This window comes from Grammomys surdaster, unplaced genomic scaffold (assembly GCF_004785775.1).
Source record: "Grammomys surdaster isolate TR1022 unplaced genomic scaffold, NIH_TR_1.0 126076, whole genome shotgun sequence".
Classification (NCBI taxonomy): domain Eukaryota; kingdom Metazoa; phylum Chordata; class Mammalia; order Rodentia; family Muridae; genus Grammomys; species Grammomys surdaster.
This window is the reverse complement of record NW_021620885.1, coordinates 331,196-354,511: the sequence shown is the minus strand read 5'-3', so window position 1 is coordinate 354,511 and position 23,316 is coordinate 331,196. Positions and strand designations below refer to the sequence as shown.

The 23,316-nt window shown below is 39.1% G+C and overlaps 1 pseudogene; it reads left to right on the top strand.

Annotated features, from left to right (window-relative positions):
* The first annotated feature begins 6,409 nt into the window (after positions 1-6,409).
* On the top strand, positions 6,410-6,614 carry LOC114611055 (annotated as a pseudogene).
* The last annotated feature ends 16,702 nt before the right edge of the window (positions 6,615-23,316 follow it).

The following is a 23,316-nucleotide window of genomic DNA, read 5'->3' as shown; positions in this document are numbered from 1 at the left end:
AAGAAAACAAGAACTACACTCTGTGGGAAGATGAAAGCACCATCGATGCCCTTGGGCCTCCAGGACAGCCTTGAGTGTTCCTTCTATCTTTGATATGTCCTTTAATGCTGGCCTGAAAGGAAAGGAGGGGAAAGGGAAAGGGAACTGGAAAAGGAAAAGGAAAAGGAAAAGGAAAAGGAAAAGGAAAAGGAGAAAGAGGACCAGGAGAGTTGGGGAGGTAGCCCAGTTGGTAGAATGCCTTCCTAATACAAACCAAGTCTTGTGTTTGATTCCCCAAAAGGTAGTAAATACCAGTAATCCCACCACTTGAGGGGGATCAGGAGTTGAAGGTCAGCCTCAGCTACTTGGCAAGTTTGAGTCAAGCCTGAGATACAAAGTAAGCCAGTCTCAAAAAGAAAAAAAAAAAGTAGTACTCACCATAGCCCACTGCTTTCTAAAGTATTCAATGAACTGTTTTTCCACTCTAATATGAAGAGTGAATTTGTTTACCACCCAAACCAAACAAGCCAGGTAGGGTGGTATACTCTCATAATCCATCTTAACCACATTGTAATTTGGAGGTCAGCCTGGACAACTTGATAAGTTATTCTCCGAAAAGGACAAAAATTCCAAAACAGTTAACAAGCAAAACAAAACCAGAGAGGTATTGTAAGCTTCCAGACGTAATGGAGAAAGCCCAGACTGGAAGGAGAAAGTTCCATCCTCCTCTTCTAAGTGGTTGATGGAGAACAGGAAACCAGTGCTTAGTTATGTTCTCTTTGCTTTATGCATTTATAAGACCAACTCTAACTCATTTGCTTCCTTTTAAGAAGGAAACAATCTTTCAAGAGACAGCTAGTCATTTTACTTCCCCTGTACTTCTATGTCATAGGTATTTATAACTATATCATGGGTATTCATATCTACTTCATGGATAGCTATATCTATGTCATTTACATCTACGTCATGGATATTTTACCTATTTATTCATTTGCTTATCAAGGCAAGACTTGCTATATACCCAGCTAGTCTTAAAACTTGTGACCCTCTTGCCCCAGGTTCCTGAGTGCCGAGACTACAGGCAGATGTAAGTCACTATAGTTGGATATCAAATACAACCTTAATTTTTAGTGCTATTTAAAAATAATTGTAATGATTATTTTCACTAGTTGATATGGTTAATGTCAGCACCTATTTCTAAATGCTCTTTTAGAAACCCTAGGGGCTTTTATCAGATGGAAAGGATGGAAGGTCTCAGTGTATCTGTAATCTCAGTTAACTGATGATAACATGAATGTAGATATTGTATATTGGTCTAAGCCATGTTAGCTTTTTTTTCCAAGAACAAGAATTAAGCAATAACTTTTAAAAATATTTTTAATTGGATATTTTATTTATTTACAAGCAATAACTTTTAAAACATAACTGAGGAAAAACCTTTTCCAACAAATTTTTATTGTTGAAAAAGCATTTTACAACTTTTTTAGTTCTAAAAAGAGCAAGCAGAAACATCACTCTCTGATGCATGACAGTAAAATACTAACAAATAGTGTAACTAATAAGATATCAATGAAGTCAGGGGATATCAATGAAAAAAAATACATTCTGATTAGTTCTAATTGTCAACTTGATACAGCCTAGAGTAATCTGAGAGGGAAGTCTCAAAGAGCTGCTTAGATCGGATTAGCCTTTGGGGGCCAGATGTGTGTTTGTATGTGTATGTGTGTATTTGGGGTTGTCTTGGTTGTTAATTGATATAGAAGGGCCTAGCCCACTGCGGGTGGTACAATTCCTAGGCAGGTAGTTCTGAATTGTATGACAGAGCTTGCTGAATATGAGCTGGGATGGGATCCAGCAGGCAAGCAGCATTCTCCATGGGTTCTACTGTTCTTTGTGAAGTGAATTCCTTGGTCAGAAGTAATACCATAAGAAGTAGCTATCAGGGCTCTCTTCAGTTTCTTCCTTTGAGTTCCTGTCTTGGCTTTCCACAATGATGAATTGTAAACTGGAGTTTTAAGCCAAAAAAGCCTTGTCTCTCCTAAGCCAGGGTATTTTTATCAAAGCAAAAGAAATTAAACTAGTATGGCAGTGGTGGCATATGCCTTTAATTCCAGCACATGGAAGTCAGAGGCAGATGAATCTCTCTGAGTTTGAGGCCAGTCTGGTCTACAGAGTGAGTTTCAGGACAACCAAGGCTACAACAGTGAAACTTTGTCTTAAAAAAAAAAACAAAAAGGAAAAAGAAAAGGAAAGAAAACAAAACATTATGTTCTCATATTTTCAAAAAATCTATTTCCATCAGCTGTAATGATTAGAAAATAAGAACATAGCATACTTCAATTAATAATTATTTCATGATCATATTATTTTATCTCAGCAATGTGATAAGCCAAGTAAATCTATCAATAAATAGAAGCTCTTATCTATTATCACTTATGCTACAGATGTGTATAAGTATCAAGTGGTAAAATAATGTCTATGTTCTATATCAAAACAAAATTGGACTGGAAATATCAATCAGTTGTAGAGAACTTGTGTAGCATGTATAGGTCCTGAGTTTGATCCCAGCACCGCAAAAACACAGAGCAAAATTCATTTAAACCTGATATTTGAGCTCGCTGTAGTTCACAGTAGAGTGCTTGCTCAGGATCCAAAAACCTTAGAGTGGGTCTCCAGCATTATGGGAGGGTCCTAATACATATATTAAAATACTAATTTTATATTAAAAGTAAACCAATAAAGAAGCCAGAAGCTGTGTCAAAATGGAAAACCAGCCATACTAGCTTCTAGATTTATGGTTTTCAAGCTACATGGAACCTATTGTCTCCCTTTGAGAATCTTTTCTAGAAAGCACCACCACTCCCACAGGGTATATTAGTGATAGAAATTGAGATCAGAGGGCTGGTGGAGCAGCAACAGAGTTTATAAAAAGTGACCATGAGGACTAGATTGGATTATTGTCTACAATCATTCTCCGTATCCTTTAGCCACAAAAATCTAATAATATACTAGGGTAGTGTGGTATGTTTCCCACTCTGCTGATATTGATTCATATAACTTGTTCTCCTCAGGACATTGTGACACAGAAAAAGGACTTAAATGTCTTCTTGTCTTTGGTTCAACCTCTGGCATTATCCCAAAAAAGCATGTGCTAGTAGGCAGCCATCTCTTCAGCCTGGACCCAAATGAGATATACAGAGACACTCTTACATTTGACCAAAGAAAGACTAAAGCCCAGCCTAGAAGACATGTCACAAGACAAAGAGCTGACCCAGATGACTACAGTTCTGGGAGCAAAACAATAAGTGACTCATGTTGCAAGGTACTCAATATTTGGGGAACTGTAAGCATGGTTTGAATGGATTAATAATTAACTTAATTATTAATTTAAATATCACAGTTGTTCACACCAGCAGGTCTAGTTTGTGATATACCATCCAATAAATTTCAAGGATTTTATGTAATGGTACATAGTGATTCTAACAAGTTCTGCATTTTTATCAGTCATCTGTATATCTTTATCTGTCTATCCACCTATCCACCCATGTATCCATCCATCTCTATGTACTTACCACCTTCCTACCTAAGTGTTAAGTATTGAACCTAAGGTCTGTGTATGTCAAGCGAGTACTCATCATCACGCTACATTCTGACTCCCTTCCTTTTTTTTTCTTTAATTTTTAGACCCCGTCTTGGCTAAGGTAAAAAAGCTGACTTTGAATTACCTCTACAACCTAGATTGACCTTGAGCTTTTAATATTCCTGCCCCAGTCTCCATATTACCTAGGGTTCCAGGACTGTACTACTATGTCAAGTTTAAAATTTCTGAGTTTTTGTTATTGTTTTTCCCTTTGGGGGGTGTGGTAGAATGAAGCAGCATTTCTCTGTGTAGCCCTGGCTGTTCTGGAACTTGCTCTGTAGACCAGGCTATCCTCAAATTCAGAGATCTGCCCGCCTCTGCCTCCTGAATGCCATCACTGCCTAGCTCGTTTAAAATTTCCAACAGAAGTCTTGAGGAAGTGGCATTGAAAATGCTTGGTCTACATGCATGAGCACCCAAAACTGGAATCTGAATCTCCAGGAACTATCTAAAAGGTTATGCATAACTTTGCATTCTAGTAATCCTAGCATTGGGAAACAGAGATGGGTGGATCCTAAGGCTTCTCTGGCTGATCACTCTAGACAAAATAGTTCTCAGTTCTGTAAGAGATCTTGTTTCAAGGCAATAAGGCATAGAGTTATAGAGGAAGACACCTGACTTGTTCTGGACTCTGAATGTATGTATGTAGGCTCATGAACTTGCAGACTCATATGCGCGCACACACACCCACACATACAATCTCTAATAGGTACAATTAACTATACTGTTGCAGAATGATGAGTCAAGGGTAAAAGTAACAGGAAGCAGAGAAACAGGCTGTCAATGAACACAGACTAGTACATCAGAATGTTGTCTATCACACTACCGAGAATTGGCATGTCCCAACAGCAAATCAACAGTCATCACTATAGAATTCTTTTCCTCTTACAAGCACATAGCTTCTTTTTCTACTTATAATTGAATACATCCTCACAGACCAAAGACTTTGGCTTGAGTCATTTAATCCAAGAGGATCTTAATCTGCTATCAGCATAATTTGAATGGCAAGCACAAGTATATTCTTTGTTTTAGCTCCTGAGAAAGGTGCAGAAAAATACTTATGCCAAGCACACACCAGGAGCAGACTAAATATTGTCCCAAGGAATATGATGGTTACAGGTTTTGTAACAGTCTCCAGAGAGGACGAGATGATTCATTAGACAGGACACAAAAGCAGGCAGAATGCTAAAGGACCTGCAACAGGTCAGCTGTATCTAATTAGGGAGCAAAAAATTTGATTTTGGTAAAGAAAGCAACTGCTATTATGTTATTGATTTGAACTTGTCTGATTCCACAGTTGCATGAGAATCTAAGTTGTTTGGGCTTTTGATTTAAGAGGTTCTTGACCCATGCCAGCCTCGAATTCACTAGTGTTGAAGATGACCTTGAACTTCTATTCCTCCTGTTTCTATCTCACAAGGGATGGTACAATAGGCACCAGCTTGGTGTATGCAGTATAGGGGGTGGAACTTGAACTCAGAGCTTTTATGAATGCCAGGAAACACTTTTCCAAATTTTAATTAAATCTTTTGGCTACCTCAAAGTAGTTGTAATATTTGCTTGGTCAGTTTAGATACTGTGGCTCCCTGTTAGATGGACATATAATCTTTACTGTAAAATGTTAAGGCATACAAAGAACAAGACATTGTTAAAGAAGGCAGCAGTGGCCCCTGCAATCAGGCCTTGTGATCAAAATGACTTCCTACATATACATTCACTAGTCCACCATTTACCATCTGAACCAAAACATAGCATGTGTTAAACTACTGCCAGCGGCAAAAAACGTTAGAGCAATGTTAGATGTTGTAAGGACTGTGTTCCACATAATGAAGCATTCCCTTCCCAACAGATTTTAAAGGAAATAACTTTTAAAAAGACATTCTAAAAGGACTACATGTTTTCATTTTGACTTTTTAGCTAATTTTTAATAATTTTAAGGAATTAGGTTAATTTATAGAATATTGGATTCCTTATGGCATCCCCATCCATATATGTCACATATATGCCATTTTGCTTTGCTGGAGACCATTCACCTCCCACACTAGTCTTTCCTACCCTAACCTTGTTCCATTTCTTCCTCTAACTAGGCTGCCACTTTTGCCATATTCCTTTATTTCCTACCTCGGGACTGTTACGACCTAAAGACAAGATCACTGTCTTGAGAGGCTTTTGAAAAATTAAAACAAACCCAATAGCTATGTTAATCAAAGTGCTTATTTTTTATACATTATAAGAATAATGGCCTTTTGGCTGGGGCAGATACCTAGCTGGTCTGCTCCCATGAAGATACCATATTCTGAGCCATCCTAGAGGAACCACTGCACTCAGAGTAGCAGACACCATATCCTGAGCCATCCTAGAGGAACCAGTGCACTCAGAGCAGAGAAGGAACCATTGCACTAAGAGCAGGAGGATTTCAGTATCCCAGAGGCGGACTGATTCCCAGCAGTTCTTCCACCCAGGAGCTCAGGATCACATCTGGACTCTGAGGAGTTCTGACACAAGCAAGAAAACTGGAAAGACAGGCTCCAGTCAGAGACAGTGAGTGCAGGTAGCACTAGAGTTAACCAGATGGCGAAAGACAAGTGCAAGAACATAAGCGACAGAAACCAAAGTTACTTGGCATCATCAGAACCCAGTTCTCTCACCATAGCAAGCCCTGGACACTGCATCACACCAGAAAAGCAAGATTCAGAATTAAAATCACTTCTCCTGATGATGATAGAGGACTTTAAGAGGAACGTAAATAACTCCCTTAAAGAAGTACAAGAGAGGCTCAGAGAAGGGACGCTTCTTCGTGCTGTAGAGACACTAGCAATGGACGCCCAGAAAGATGTTCAACCACCAAAGCAGCAGCCAATGATATATATTTGTGGAGAGTGTCACACTGAAAATGAAATAAAATCCAGGGATCCAATCAGATGCAGAGAATGTGGATACAGAATAATGTACAAGAAAAGGACTAAAAGACTGGTGGGTTTTAATGATTGATGAAATGAGGGAGTTCAGGAGTGTCTTCATTCATATATTTGCCTCATTGATGTTTCTCTTTAATGTATAGCGTTTAACTTAGTTTACTTAATGATTACAACTGTATACCTATGATTTCATTTTAGAAATGCAATTGTATTTTAATACTTTGTATAAAGGAAATTTTGGTTCAACATATGACTTAATTTATTGTTCTTGTAATCCCTCATACAGTGAAGATTAAAAGTGTTTCCCCAAACCACTTTAATTCAGTGTCTTGTTAAAAAGCCATCAGACCAGATGACTTGTGTTCAGGCCCTGGGATCCACATAGTGGAAGGGGAATCAACTTCTGAAATGGGTCTGTCCTCTGACGTCCATGCGCACACCAAGACTTGGGCATGTGCATCTGGTCACCCACAGAGAACAATAACTAACATAGAACATTGAAGATTCTGAATACAGCTTTCTAGAACCCTTTTCTAAAGATCTAAAGAAATAAGTCCCTTGGAAATGACTGTATTTTGTCAACAACTCTAAACTGCCTAAGTACCATTGTATTTGCTGTCTGTAGAACTGTAAAAAGTCAAAAATAATGGATAAAAATCAGAAGCAAATAAACTTAGATGGCTGGGCTGAAAAAAAAAAAAGAAGTACAAGAGAACACAGGTAAACAGGTAGAAGCACTTATAGAGGAAACACAAAAATCCCTTAAAGAATTGCAAGAAAACACAACCAAACAGGTGAAGGAATTAGACAAAACCATCCAGGATCTAAAAATGAAAGTAGAAACAATAAAGAAATCTCAAAGGGAAACTACCCTGGAGATAGAAAACCTAGGAAAGAAATCAGGAGTTATAGATGCAAGCATCACCAACAGAGTACAAGAGATAGAAGAGAGAATCTCATGTGCAGAAGGTACCATGGAAAACATTGACACAACTGTCAAAGAAAATGCAAAATGAAAAAAACCTCCTAACCCAAAACATCCAGGAAATCCAGGATACAATGAGAAGACCAAACCTAAGGATAATAGGTGTAGATGAGAGTGAAGACCTCTAACTTAAAGGGCCAGTAAACATCTTCAACAAAATTATAGAAGAAAACTTCCTTAACCTAAAGAAAGAGATGTCCATGAACATACAAGAAGTCTATAAAACCCCAAATAGACTAGACTAAAAAAAGAAATTCCTTCCATCACATAATAATGAAAACACCAAATGCAAAAAACAAAGAAAAAATACTAAAAGCAGTAAGGGTAAAAGGTAAAGTAACATATAAAGGCAAACCTATAAGAATTATACCATACTTCTCACCAGAGACTATAAAAGTCAGAAGATCCTGGACAGATATCATACAGACCCTAAGAGAACACAAATGCCAGCCCAGACTACTATACCCAGTAAAACTCTCAATTACCATAGATGGAGAAACCGAGATATTCCATGACAAAACCAAATTTACACAATATCTTCCCACAAATCCAGCACATCAAAGGATAATTGATGAAAAACTCCAACACAAGGAGGGAAATTACAACCTAGAAAAAGCAAGAAATTAATCTTCCAATAACCCTAAAAGAGGATAGCTACATAATTCCACCTCTAATAACAAAAATAACAGGAAGCAACAATCTTTTTTAGTGAATATCTCTTAACATCAATGGACTCAACTCCCCAATAAAAAGACGTAGACTATCAGACTGGATACATAAACAGGACCCAGAATTTTGCTGCATACAGGAAATGCACCTCAGTGACAAAGACAGACACTACCTCAGAGTAAAAGGATGGAAAACAATTTTCCAAGCAAATGGTCCCAAGAAACAAGCTGGACTAGCCATTCTAATATCAAATAAAATCAACTTTCAGCCAAAAGCAATCAAAAAAGATAAGGAAGGACACTTCATACTCATCAAAGGAAAAATCTACCAGGATGAAATCTCAATTCTGAACATCTATGCTCCAAATGCAAGGGCACTCACATACATAAAAGAAACTTTACTAAAGCTCAAATCACACATTGCACCTCACGCAATAATAGTAGAGGATTTCAACACCCCACTCTCAGCAATGGACAGATCATGGAAGCAGAAACTAAAGAGACACAATGAAATTAACAGAAGTTATGAACCAAATGGATTTAACAGATATCTATAGAACACTGTATCCAAAAACAAAAGAATATACCTTTTTGTCAGCACCTCATGGTACCTTCTCCAAAACAGACCATATAATTGGTCACAAAACAGACCTCAACAGATACAAAAAGACTGAAATGATCCCTTGCATCCTATCAGATCACCACGGATAAAGGCTGGTCTTCTTGAATAATGACATAAACAATGTTCCCATATACACGTGGAAACTGAACAACACTCTACTCAATGATGACTGGGTCAAGAAGAAATATAGAAAGAAATCTATAATGAAAATTAAAATGAAAGACACATTATACCAAAACTTGTGGGACTCCATGAAAGCAATGCTAAGAGGAAAACTCATAGCTCTAAGTGTCTAAAAAAAGAAACTGGAGAGAGCACACACTAACAACTTGACAGCACACATGAAAGCTCTAGAACAAAAAGAGGCAAATACACTAAAGAGAAGTAGATGGCAGTAAGTAATCAAATTCAGGGCTGAAATCAACCAAGTAGAAACAAAAAGAACTACACAAAGAATCAATAAAACCAGGAGCTGGTTCTTTGATAAAATCAACAAGATAGATAAACCCTTAGCCAGACTAACCAGAGGGCACAGAGACAGTATCCAAATTAATAAAATCAGAACTGAAAAGGGAGACATAACAGAAACAGAGGAAATTTAAAAAATTATCAGATCGTACTACAAAAGTCTATACTCAAAAAAAACTGGAAAATCTGGATGAAATGAACAATTTTCTAGACAGACACCAGTTACCAATGTTAAATCAGGAGCAGATAAACCATTGAAACAGTCCCATAACCCCTAAAGAAATAGCAGCAGTCATTAAAAGTCTCCCCACCAAAAAAAGCCCAGGACCAGATGGTTTTAGTGCAGAATTCTATTAGACCTTCAAGGAAGATCTAATACCATTTCTCTTCAAACTATTTCACAAAATAGATACAGAAGAAACACTACCCAATTCGTTCTATGAAGCCACAATCACACTCATACCAAGCTTCACAAAGACCCAACAAAGAAAGAGAACTTCAGACCAATCTCCCTTATGAATATTGATGTAAAAATACTCAATAAAATTCTTGCAAACTGAATCCAAGAACACATCAAAATAATCATCCACCATGATCAAGTAGGCTTTATCCCAGGAATGCAAGGATGGTTCAATATTTGGAAATCCATCAATGTAATCCACTATATAAACAAACTCAAAGGAAAAAAACACATGATCATCTCACTGGATGCTGAAAAAGCATTTTACAAAATTCAACATCCCTTCATGATAAAAGTCTTGGAAAGATCAGGAATTCAAGGACCATACCTAAACATAATTAAAGCAATATACAGAAAGCCAGTAACCAATATCAAACTAAATGGATAGAAACTTGAAACATTCCCACTAAAATCAGGTGCTAGACAAGGCTGCCCACTCTCCCCCTACCTATTCAATATAGTACTGCAAGTCCTAGCCGGAGCAATTAAACAACAAAAGGAAGTCAAGGGGATACAAATAGGAAAGGAAGAAGTCAAAATTTCACGATTTGTAGATGATATGATAGTATACTTAAGTGACACTGAAAGGTCCACGAGAGAACTCCTAAACCTAATAAACAACTTCAGCAAAGTGGCTGGATATAAAATTAACTCAAATAAATCAGTAGCCTTCCTCTACTTGAAGGATAAACAGGCTGAGAAAGTAATTAGAGAAATGACACCCTTCATAATAATCACAAATAATATAAAATACCTTAGTGTGAATCTAACCAAGCAAGTGAAAAATCTGTATGACAAAAACTTCAAATCTCTGAAGAAAGAAATTGAGGAAGATCTCAGAAGATGGAAGATCTCCTATGCTCGTGGATTGACAGGATTAATATAGTAAAACTGCCATCTTGCCAAAAGCAATCTACAGGGTCAATGCAATCCTCATCAAAATTCCAAATCAATTCTTCATAGAGATAGAAAGAACAATTTGCAAATTCATTTGGAATAACAAAAAAACCCAGGATAGCAAGAACTACTCTCAACAATAAAAGAACTTCTGCGGGAATCACCATCCCTGACCTCAAGTTGTGCTACAGAGCAATAGTGATAAAAAGCTGCATGGTATTGGTACAGAGACAGGTAAGAAGATCAGTGGAATAGAATTGAAGACCCAGAAATGAACTCACACACCTATGGTTACTTGATCTTTGACAAAGGTGCTAAAATCATCCAGTGGAAAAAGGACAGCATTTTCAACAAACGGTGCTGGTTCAACTGGAGGACAGCATGAAGAATGCAAATCTATCCATTCTTATCTCCTTGTACAAAGCTCAAGTCCAAGTGGATAAAGGACCTTCACATAAAACAAGAGACACAGAACCTAACAGAAGAAAAGGTGGGGAAGACTCTTGAATATCTAGGCACAGGGGAAATGTTCCTGAACAGAAGAACACCAATGGCTTATGCTCTAAGATCAAGAATTGACAAATGGGACCTCACAAAATTGCAAAGCTTCTGTAAGGCAAAGGACACTGTCAGGACAAAATTGCAACTAACAAATTGGGAAAAGTTCTTTATCAATCCTACATCCGATAGAGGGCTAATATCCAATATATACAAAGAACTCAAGAAATTAGATGCCAGACAACCAAATAACTCTATAAATAATGTGGTACAGAGCTAAACAAAGAATTCTCAACTAAGGAAACTCAAATGGCCGAGAAGCATCTAAAGAAATGTTCAATATCCTTAGTCATCAGGGAAATGCAAATCAAAACAACCCTGAGATTCTACCTCACACCAGTCAGAATGGCCAAGATCAAAAACTCAGGTAATAGCAGATGTTGGCCAGGATGTGGAGAAAGAGGAACACTCCTCCATTGTAGGTGGGACTGCAATCGGATACAACCATTCTGGAAATCAGTCTTGCAGTTCCTCAGAAAATTGGACATAGCATTACCTGAGGACCTAGCTATATCACTCTTGGGTATATACCCAGAAGATGCTCCAACATATAACAAGGCCCCATGCTCCACTATGTTCATAGCAGCCTTATTTATAATACTAGAAGCTGGAAAAAACTCAGATGTCCTTCAACAGAGGAATGGATACAAAAAATGTGGTACATTTACACAGTGGATTATTACTTAGCTATTGAAAACAACGAATTCATGAAATTCTTAGGTAAATGGATGGAACTAGAAAATATCATCCTGAGTGAAGTTAGCCAATCACAAAAAAACACACATGGTATGTACTCACTGATAATTGGATATTAGTCCTAAAACTCGAAATATCGAAGATACAACTCACAGACCACATGAAGCTCATGAACAAGGAAGACCAAAGTGTGGGTGCTTTGGCCCTTCTTAGAAGGGATAACAAAATACTCATGGGAGCAATTGTGGAGACAAAGTGTGGGACAGAAGCTGAAGGAGGGGCCATCCAGAGACTATTCCACCTGGGTATCCATCCCTTGTGCATTCACCAAAGATAGACACTGATGTGGATGCCAGGAAGTGCACGCTGACAGGAGCCTGATATAGCTGTCTCCTTAGAGGTCTGCCAGAGCCTGAAATATACAGAGGTGGAAGCTCACAGCTATCCACTGAGCTGATCATATCATGGGTTTCCCAATGGAGGAGAGAGAAGACTTTAGGGGCTCAAAGGGTTTGCAGCCCCAGCAACAATACCAACCAACCAGAGCTCCCAGGGTCTAAACCACCAGCCTGGGAGCACATAGGGAGGGTCCCACGGCTCCAGCTGTATATGTATAGGTGGGTGAGGAAGTCCTTGGTCCAGTGAAGGCTGGACACCCCAGTGTGGGGGAAATCGTGGGTGGGCAGGTGAGTGTGGCAGGGTAGGTGGGGACATATCCTCATAGAAGCAGGAGAAGGGGGGATTGGGGTTACTTGGTGGTGGGCAAAGGGGATTACATATGAAATGTAAATACAGTATCCAGTAAAAAAAGAAATTTGTGCTAAAAAAGAGAATGATCTGTATTTTTGTAATTATTTTTAAAATCGTTATTTCTTCCTTGATAGTTTCACACTTATAAACAAGAGAAGTTGTATACATCTCTTTTTACTTCCTCTTGACACTCCCAACATGTCTCCTTCTCATCCTCATGTTTTTTTTTCTTTTCAACCCTGGTGGATCCAATTAGTGCTATCTGCTAGAATAGTGACAAATCTTGTTGGCCTGATTTTGTGCAGGTCACTATAAGTATCATAAATTCATGAGTGCAGTGGTCATTGTCAAATCCAGAACACAGCGTTTCATAGGACTTTCCTCATCCGCAGGGCCACACAGTCTTTCACATCTTCCATGATACACCCCTAAGCCTTGAGTGAATATAAATGTCCTATTTATGGATGAGCACCCAAATGCCACTTGTTCTCAGAACTAGTTAAGAGTTTTCTGCATGTACTGCTGCCCATTCAGAAGAAGCTCCTCTGGCCAACATTGAGAGCAGCACTAACTCTTGAGTTGCTGACATCACTCTACTGAGTTGAAAGGTGACGTTTTCAGACTTCTCTTGCTCTACCAGGTTCCACATGATCCTGGGCATAGGAGTATCAAGTAGGAGCTGTTGGTCTCTGTAGTCTCAATATTCTTGGGCTTCTGGCAGACTGGGACAGATGTTAAGTTCTTTCCTGGAAGTTTCTTTGGATTCTCAAGCTCTACTGTGACCTGTAGGTTGGGTGTATGTGAGAAATGACTCTTTTGCTGTATTTTTTTTTTTTAATTATCAAAGAAGTGAAGTCTTTATAGTAGTCTACATATAAGCTTTTGGGATTTTCTTTTATGATTCTAAATAATGGCCCTTTCAGTGTTCCCTATTATATTTTCCAATGCAAACTCAGGGATTTATCAGCGTATAGTACCCCATTTTAAACATGTACATTAGTGAATAAAGAATGTTTCTCAGTAGTATTACTGGGTGTAGCCTCTGCTTTTACTGGCTGTGTCCTCTAGGGCTATCATGTAAGTAAAAATCTCTCTTGAAATGTTGGAAAGTGGTTAGAATGTATAAGCTAATGTAATGGCTTTCACCAGCCTCTTAAAGGCACAACCAAAGAGGTCCACGATGGCTCAGCAGGTGAAGGGGCTTGCTGCCAAGTTTGATGACCTGAGGTCAATCCCAAGAGTGCACGTGGTGGAACCAACTCCTATTATAGTTCTCTAACCTCTACTTGCCTGCCATAGAAGAGAGACACCCTCTGTGTCCACCCGACAGTATTTTAAAATTGTAAGGGTAGTACTACACAAGAGATTATTAATGAGTTGGAATGCTGACAATAGCTCTTCAGTCCAGGCTCAAAGGCACAGTACATTTATTATGGTAAGCAGCTGACATGACGAGGTTTTTGTGGGCCTTCCCAGGCACTGAAGTTTTTCTCATTTGCTGTGTTAGGTCATAAAAGATCTCATTCATGGCTTGAAGTTTGTTTTATTTTATTTGAAGAAGATTTTAAGGATGCACAACTGCTCCACTGCCTTGCTACTTTTTGTCTCTGTCCCTTTCCTATAAAGCTTCCAAGTCACACTTACTTCTAACTAGAACCACAGCACATCATCAGCATCTCTAACTGAAGACTCTTGGTTCCTATATATCACTAAACGTGGGCTGGGCTGGGATGAAATAAGTTCAAGTCTTTTAGACTTTAAAAAAGCCTTGTCTATTTTTCACATACAAATCCCTTGCTGCTGTAAACTGTCCTATAAGCATTTTTTTGTAACCTACTTTTAATAAGGATATAATCTCTCCTCTAGCCCATCACTCAACAGAAGTAGTGGTAGAGAAACGTTATTAGGATATGGGGGAAGTAGGACTGATCAGCAATAGCTCTTTGGGGGCAAGCTTGATCTTCTTTAGCAGCAGTTCAATCCCGTAGCAAACACCAACCAAATATGACTCAGTAGCTGCAGACCTGTCCTCTAGGCAGGCTGTCTTAGTTAGGGTTTTACTGCTATAAACAGACACTATATGCCCAAGGCAACTTATGGAGATAACATTTAATTAGTGCTGGCTTACAGGTTCAGAGGTTCAGTCTATTATCATCAAGGCAGGAACATGGTAGCATCCAGGCAGGCATGGTGCAGGAGGAGCTGAGAGTTCTACATCTTTATCTGAAGGCTGCTAGCAGAATACTGGCTTCCAGGCTGCTGGGACTAGGGTCTTAAAGCCTACACCCACAATGACACACCTACTCCAATAAGGCCACACCTACTCCAACAGGGTCAAACCTAATAGTGCCACTCCTTGGGCCGAGCATATACAAACCACACAGGCAGACATGGACCAGCAACTACAGTCCAGTCCTTTCAGCAAGCAGACACCAGGCAGTGTAGTTCAATTCTGAAGAAACCACCAGGTTTGCCAACCAGCCTAAGGTGAGGCCACTGAAGTGGCAAGCTACTGGAGGAACCTCAAGAACAGTTCTTGGGCAAGTTTCTCTCAATAGCAGCATTACCACAAGCTGATATCAATGCTATGTAAGGCGAACCAATACATGTGCTTTGTTAGAGAAGAATAGCATGCCTGGCAGTGGTGGCGCACGCCTTTAATCCCAGCACTTGGGAGGCAGAGGCAGGTAGATTTCTGAGTTCGAGGCCAGATTGATCTACAGAGTGAGTTTGAGGAGAGCCAGGGCTACACAGAGAAACCCTGTCTCAAAAAGTCTAAAAACAAAACAAAACAAAACAAAACAAAACAAAACAATAGCAAGTCAGAGCAAAACAAACCAAAGCTCAGTGCTCATCTCCCACTGCTTTTGGGGGTCACATTTATACTCCTTCAAGCATCCTTTCACATATCTGTATATCAAAACATCCTTTCACCTGTGTGCCCCAGCAAAACATCATTTCATATAACTAACTTTCCAAAGAAACTATAAGTTTCCACTTTGCTGCCCCCTCCTATAGTACCCAATATCTCGAGCATGCACCATTGTGAATCTATTGCAACCCATGCTCTATAGAATCTTCTTTGATAAGATTGTTTTTCAGCACAAATTCCTTGAGGAAACTGAACTGCCAGAGCCAACTCTGCAAAGTCTACTGTGCCAAGGACAATGAGCTTACACTCACACAGGCAGCAAACTTTGAAATCTATTATTTCTCAGACTGGGTCCTTACAGCCAACATTGTCCTATCCTCTCTTCTAGGGAGCTGCTTCTAATGCCATAGCCCTGCCACTACAGCTTTTACATGCATGACTTTTGATGAGATGTTCTAGAACCCAATGGTAGAGAAAATATCTTGTGTACTGTACCGATGCAGCACCTGTCAATAAAATGCTGATTGGCCTATAAGCTTAGGCAGGAACCTGAAGATGGGACATCCAGTAGGGAGATTGAATTCTGGGAGAGAGATAAGGCAGGGATGAGCCTGGGAATATGGAAGAGGTCAGAAGCATGGGAGTTGATCAAAGCTAACCAGCTATATGACAGAACTAAGACTAGAATAAATGGGATATAAGGTTACTATCTAATTGGGGAACAACCAAAGCTTTTGTCCTAGGTATTTGTAAGTGTATTTGAGTCTCAGGAGTCATTATTCTAGGAGTCTGGGGCCAGTATCTGTATCTGACACTGTATCTATATCTGACTAAGCCTATTTCCTTCATGCTTGGACAGTCTTTAAAGGATGTATACATAAACGGAAGAACTTGGCAGGATATAATGCATGTCTTAACTAAAGACAAATGTCAGTAGACTCATTCATGATTAATCACGAACAAGAATCAGCCAAAATTAACTCCAGATGTGCTCTCCACATGTCCCCTTTTTTATCTATTCAAGCCAAAGCTGTCTCAGTTATTGGCACAGAAAGACTGTGAAGGTCTTAGGCATCCCCTCGAGAAGTGTGGATCTTACCCGTCATCCGTACACAAATTCTAGCATTCATGTCCTGCCTTAGGTTGATCCACCTCTGAGAGACTCTTACCCATCATTTTTATCTCTAAGAGCCATGCAGCTTATCAGTCAAGGAGAAGAAAGTTGTGCCTGTCTTAGGTTGCCATCTGAAAACACAACTCTTACCCATCATTGGCACATGAATAATAATCTTGTATTCATGGCCTGTCTTAGGTTGAAAGGGTTTTCAAGACAATCTTACTCATCATTGACTACCAATTTCTGCTAAGGAAGACATTGGAGCTTGAATTTATGAAACTCTGATTTGACATCTGTAAAAGCTCTGATGATTTTTCTCAAAAGTACAGGTAATAGACATGCCATAAAAAGGATCATAAAGCCAAGTCCCGCTATGCCCAATAAGAGATGTAAATCAGGACCATGAAGGAAGAACGGCCTGTAACTTTTTCAGAATCTCATCTGCAGTACCAGCAGTGTCAAAAGACAAAGGCTTTGCATTTCGTAAAACTTTAACCTCCTTATGCAGGGCTAATAAATCTAAAGAATTATTAGTATTATGCCATATACCTTGAAGGTGCCTTTTCACTCTGGTCCAATTTTGCTGACTCTCATTATACAGGTTTGGAGTTATATATAAACCCATAGATATAGAGCATGACATTCCAAATGGCTTCTTACTTTCATTCCTTGAACCTTATCTCCCATGATCTACACTATATCATACAATGCATAGATTCTTTGTTCTAGCTGTCTATCCAAATCCTCTTGTATGCTCAGAGCATTGGTTACATTTTCTGGAGGATGATTAACAAAACTAGCTGTTTGTACCTCTTATGCTAAAGCTAAGCCAGAAGTAGTAGCACTGGCAATAAGTTTTATAAGAGCAATAACACTGACAATGATCAGCCAAACCATATGTTTACTCCTTGCCAGAGCATGATCTAAGTCTTCCAATATTTGTAAGCCTTCTTCAGAATACCAGGGTTCAGATCAATTTACAGGAATCACAATAAAAGCTGGTTTATGTACTACAATTACAGATTGACCATCATACAGTGCAGAAACACAACTGGACAAAAGACGATTAAAACAAGAAACATTGAATTCATTATTAGAGTCAATAACAAAGGCAACATGCCCAGTTAGTCAAACAGTAGGTAGAGTAACACAGGATGTTACATTTACCTTAACCCCAGAACCTATTCCATTTTTATCCACAGCAAACATGACATCATACCAGCAGCTGCAAATGTCCAAATATGTCTCTGAAAAATGTCCAAAATCAGCCCTCCAAATGTCCACTGTCATTTCCTTTTGACCAAAATTGGATTGATTTCCAGACCAATCCATGACTGATTTAGGATAACCAGTCATATTAAAGGAAAGAAGGTCATTATAACGACTTCTCCATTTGATTGATTTTTCTAAGGCAGGTTCCACAGTTTCTATGTTCTCTATCCTGAAAAGTCTAAAAGCCTGAGGCAAGACAGCTTGTCCAGTCTGAGACGTAGGCATTCCCATCTTAATGCTTTGCACTATAGTCTTAGAGATAGTCTTCTTCCAAGTTTGAGGGTCCTCTGAAATACATCCAGCATTTGTACTATTCTACAAATACTAGTAAAATTCTATAAATTTTACTATTCTAGTAAAACAAATTGGTGTAATTCACCAATTGTCAGCTAATTGAAGGCTAATTGTCAGCGCCTTCAATAAAATGACAGTTAGCATCATTCTTCATTCCAGCATCAGCATCCTGTGAAAAACAAACATATTCTCTTTCCCCCATTAATACCAGATTGGAACTATGCCATATATCAGTAAGCAGATCGTTCCATTTCACCTGGGCATAAGTATGATGAGTTGTAGGGTGCCATAAATGTTCAGCAGCAGAGTGTCCCTTGGCATCTAAGGTCAAAAAATTCAAAATAAAATTTTGTGTTGAAAGAGTATACAACTTCCTCTTTCTTATTTTTTGTAACTGATTTTTTAGAGTTCCATGGGCTTGTTCCATAATTCCCTGTTCTTGAGGACATGCAAAATTATGTATTTTATAGATTATAACTTATATTTTATAGATTTAACTCATATTTAATTTATATTTTTATATGGTTTATATTTTAACACATAATCTTTATTTAAAGTATATAATTAATATTTAATGTATGATTTTCATTTATTGTATATATTAATGAATATAAATCATATTTAATATATATAATTTGTATTTAACTTGTATAATTTATTTTTAATGTATAATTTATAGTTAATGTGGGTAATTTCTACACACACATGCATGTGTGAATATGCATGTAGCTATATATATATATATATATATATATATATATATATATATGTTTCAATGTATATAATTTCTAACTTGTATGATATAGATTAGTTTAGTTTACATAATTTAAATTTGGGGCTGCCTTCATGGAAGCCAGGAATCTTAACCATTTACCTGTGCCAGAGCTCTACAGCCTGTGGTGTGGGGCTGCCTTCAGCTGCTGTTTGAGAAGGGAGGAGGGAGGGGCAGGAGCAAGTTCAGGTTGTCTGCTGTCCCAGAGGCAGCATTCAGCTCCAGACATAGCAGTTCAGCTCAGCACCAACTCCTCCATCCACCCCTCATCCCCCTGCCCCCTGCATTCCACTCCCCTGCCCCTCCAGAGGGTCAGCACTCTACCAGCAAGTGTGGGTCAGGAATGGGGCCAGCAGGGGACCACTCCCTGGTTGGTGATCATCCAATGCCAGGAATGATCCCCTCTACCTTGGTGTGCACTGTGACTGGCTCCTGAACAGCTTACTGTCACTTTCTCTCCCCTTCATGAAACATCCCCAGACAAGGGGAGGGCTGCTTCCCCCCAAAAAACTTCTCTCTCCTAGACTTAATCAAGATCCAAAGATTGAAAGTTTCTACAGCATTTTACCTGGTCCATGCACATTATAATAATCTTGAAGTCTTTTCCCAATCTTTTTCAAGGTTGCTAAATTTACTATACCTTCCTCAGGAAACCAAGGACAAACTTCTCTACAAAATCTAAACACTTAAGCAACTGCTGCTGGCTTATCTTAGCTCCTCATATCCTATGAATATCTCTGAGCATACGTACAAAAAGCAAACTACTATTTCCCTGTCCCATTTTTCTTGTTTCTTCTCCAATTTTTTCTTCTATGGTTTTGTTTTGGTTTTTTTTTTCTTTTTTCCAAGCTCCCTTACCTTTTTTGAGCTCCCTTATTTGCTGTTTCTTATGTCTTTTACTACCAAAAGTTACTCACACCTGCTTTGAGCCTTCACACTGGGCATCACTTGCTGAAGCCAGCTGGTTAACATGAAAACAATGACTAGGGGAGTGAGGATGATTATAGGAAAGGTAGAAAGAAGATGCAAGAGACAGAGATGGGAGGGCTGCTGGTCAATACCATGCCAGCAGCGAGTGTATTTTCTCACTCACTTTTAAAGGCAAGCAACAGAAAGCATGGTCAATCCCAGGTGGTTAAACAATGATCACAAATGCTTATGTGGTGAGATTATGGTACACAGTATCTTATGTTTGACTAAGGCCATTTCTTTCAGGCTTGGACAGTCAAGGACGTATGTGTAAGCAGAAGAACTTGGAAGGATATAACACACACATATCTTAACTAAAAACAAAGACAGATGATGTTGACCACATACCTTATTATGTTCTGTATATGTTATGAGGTTTGTTAATCTTAAGATATTCCACAACCATAAGCTTCACTTAGAATCCATCAAATTAAAGGTCAATATGAACTGTTACGTCTAAAATGGCTTGAGTTAGGGCCAACCACTGGGCAGCACTGCCAGCACCTGCATATGAACTCACTCTGGGTTTTGCCTTTATAAGCTTACCCTGAGAAATGTCCAGTGTGCAGCTTTCAGGTCGAGACTGAGCTGTTGCCATAGTCGATCAGTTTTGGGGTGTGCATCCTTGCTTAACTGAGTTTGGTGCCTGTGATGTGTAAGGCTACTCCTGGACCATAACAGTAAGCTCTTAGGAGTCAGGGACCATCGGTTGCCTAAGGAAATATAAACTGGCCCAAGTCAGAAACTAAATAGCTTAAAACTCTCATGCTGATTAAACAAACAAACAAACAAACAAATAACAGAAAAACAGAAAAGAATGCTGAAGAAAGACTGATCTAGGCACTCAGCAGAAGGAAGGAGTATTACAAGTTTAACATCCACCCAGGCTATACAGCAAGACCCTATCAGAGAGAGAAAGAGATAAAGGGCTGGAATTTTAAAACTGAGCTTTGCTAAAACACACATGCACACACTAGGCAAAATGAGATTTAGCACAATTCACAAAGGTACTGACATTCTGAATATTTGAAGAAATTCTACAAAAAATAAACTTCATAGAGCTTAATTTAAAAAAAAAAAAGTCCTCCAACTATTTTTCACAAGGATTAAAACAATGGCAAAATGGACATGAGAAAGCAATTTCTATTATTAATTGTATTAGTGTCCTCTAGAGACATAGGAGGGATTTATTAGACTGGCTCACAAGGAGACTGGGTGGTCCAAAAATGGCTGTCTTCTGCTGGAGAGGCAGATCATCTGGCAGCTTCTCAGTTCAAGGAGCTGGATGCTGAACAAGGAGAACCACTGTGCTCACCAACAATGCTCAAGGCCTAGAAGGGCTCTGGAGCATTGCTGGTCTGAGTCCTTGTGGAGAAGTCCAAGAAGCTGAAATCTGATGTCAATGGAAGGTCATGTGGCAATGGACAAACTCATTAGGAAGAAGGCAGCATGCTCAGAGTGACTTGTCTCCAGCTTCTTGGAGAGTATTCTACATATTAGGGCAGGTCCTCAACTTGCCTTACTCCTCAGATGCTGTCCCACATGCAAGTCAGCCCTGGAAATGCCCAGAATTATACACTACAAATCTATTAGATGTCTCACATCCAGTAAGGTTGATGGTCACAATTAAGTATCACATTGCTCACAGATGTGCATATTAAAACTATAATTGGGGCCTAGTATGGTGGCCTACACCTGTAATACAGGCACTTGGAAGTCTAAGGCAGGGATGGTTGGGATAGGATGACTATAAATTCAAAACAAGCCAGGCCTACAGACCCCGTCCAAAACAAACAAAAACAAGCAAACAAGAAATATAAATCACGAACCTTTTAAATTAAAGGGGAATAATGACTTTACACAGAAGTATACTAAAAATTGTGCTGTGGGGTAGGAAAGGTTTACAAGGAGGCATGAAAAGCCTTCTAGAGTGCCAAAAATGTTACAAGTTATGAGGCCGTAGTTATATACACATAAATACAGGGGTATATATGTTCACATACACACACCTGTCCCAGATGCCAGGATAATCCTTGTCACAGAAAGGCAGGGTTTTTGGCTCTGCCAGAGATTTTTGGAGTTGTGTTCCATTTCCTTTGCAGGTTTGCTAGACTTCAGATTAAATGAAAATTTGGTTTTATTTTTTTCAGCATGTTTGATTCTATAGCTAGAAAAGTAAGAGTGATTTTATGCTCACTTCCTCTTTTTCCTCACTTTTCAAAAGATATGTTATGTGCAAAGTTGACATAAAAATATAGAGCATGCACAAATCTCAGTATTTTGGACTCTGAAATGTATAGGAATCTTCTGCCAAAAACAGCAGTCCTTTTGTTCTTGATGAAGAAAAACACTTTGAGGTCTCGAGTAAGCCGAGGCTGGCCTCAAACTCAATGGAGTTGCAGTTGACTTCTTTAAAACAACAATGAAGCGGAGCTAAGAACGCCAGTGACACATCTCTCTACAGTAAGGGGAAGGTGCCTTGACTGGGACACATCTCCTCTCCACAGTGAGGAGAGAGTGCCTTGACTGGACACTGACTATCAGCGGACATGGTAGAATTCTGAACTATTAGACATCAGACAGCATCATTCTGACAAATTCAAATATTACTTACTGGGATGGCAATCAGAGAGCTTTGACCTATACAAATCCATGAGTTAAAGCCAGGTATGATGGTGCATACCTGTAATGCCAGCAATCTAAAGGCTGAAACAGGAGGATGGACAGTTCAATGCTGCTCTGAATTACATAGTAAGATCCTGGTTTGTTTGGTTGTTTTCTGTTGCTTTTAAAAAATTAACTTATTCACTTTACATCTCAATATCAGCCCCTCTCTCCTCCCTGTCCCATCATAGAGCTCCTCCCCTCATTCCCTCCCCTTTTCCTTTGAGAAGGAGAAGGTCCTTGAATATCACCTCCCCACTCCACCTCCACTCCTGGCACATCAGTCACCAAAGGGCTAGTCACCAAGGCCACACAGTTAGGAGACCATTACCCACAGGCAGGAAACAGAATCAGGGACACCCCCTCCCTGCTCCAGTTTTCTTGTTTTTGTTTTTAACAGCCTCATGTGGTAACACACACCTTTAATTTCAGCACTGGGAGGCATTCACTCTGTGACTGCAAGGGCAGTCATCTGGTCTACAGCCTGTCCAGGCCAGGCCGGGCCAGTCAGGACTAAATAATGAGATCCTGTCTCAAAAAACCAAAAACACAAAAAAGAAAGAAAGAAAGAAAGAAAGAAAGAAAGAAAGAAAGAAAGAAAGAAAGAAAGAAAGGAAGGAAGGAAGGAAGGAAGGAAGGAAGGAAGGAAGAAAGGAAGAAAGAGGGAGGAAAGGAGAGAGAGAGAAAGAGAGAGAGAGAGAGAGAGAGAGAGAGA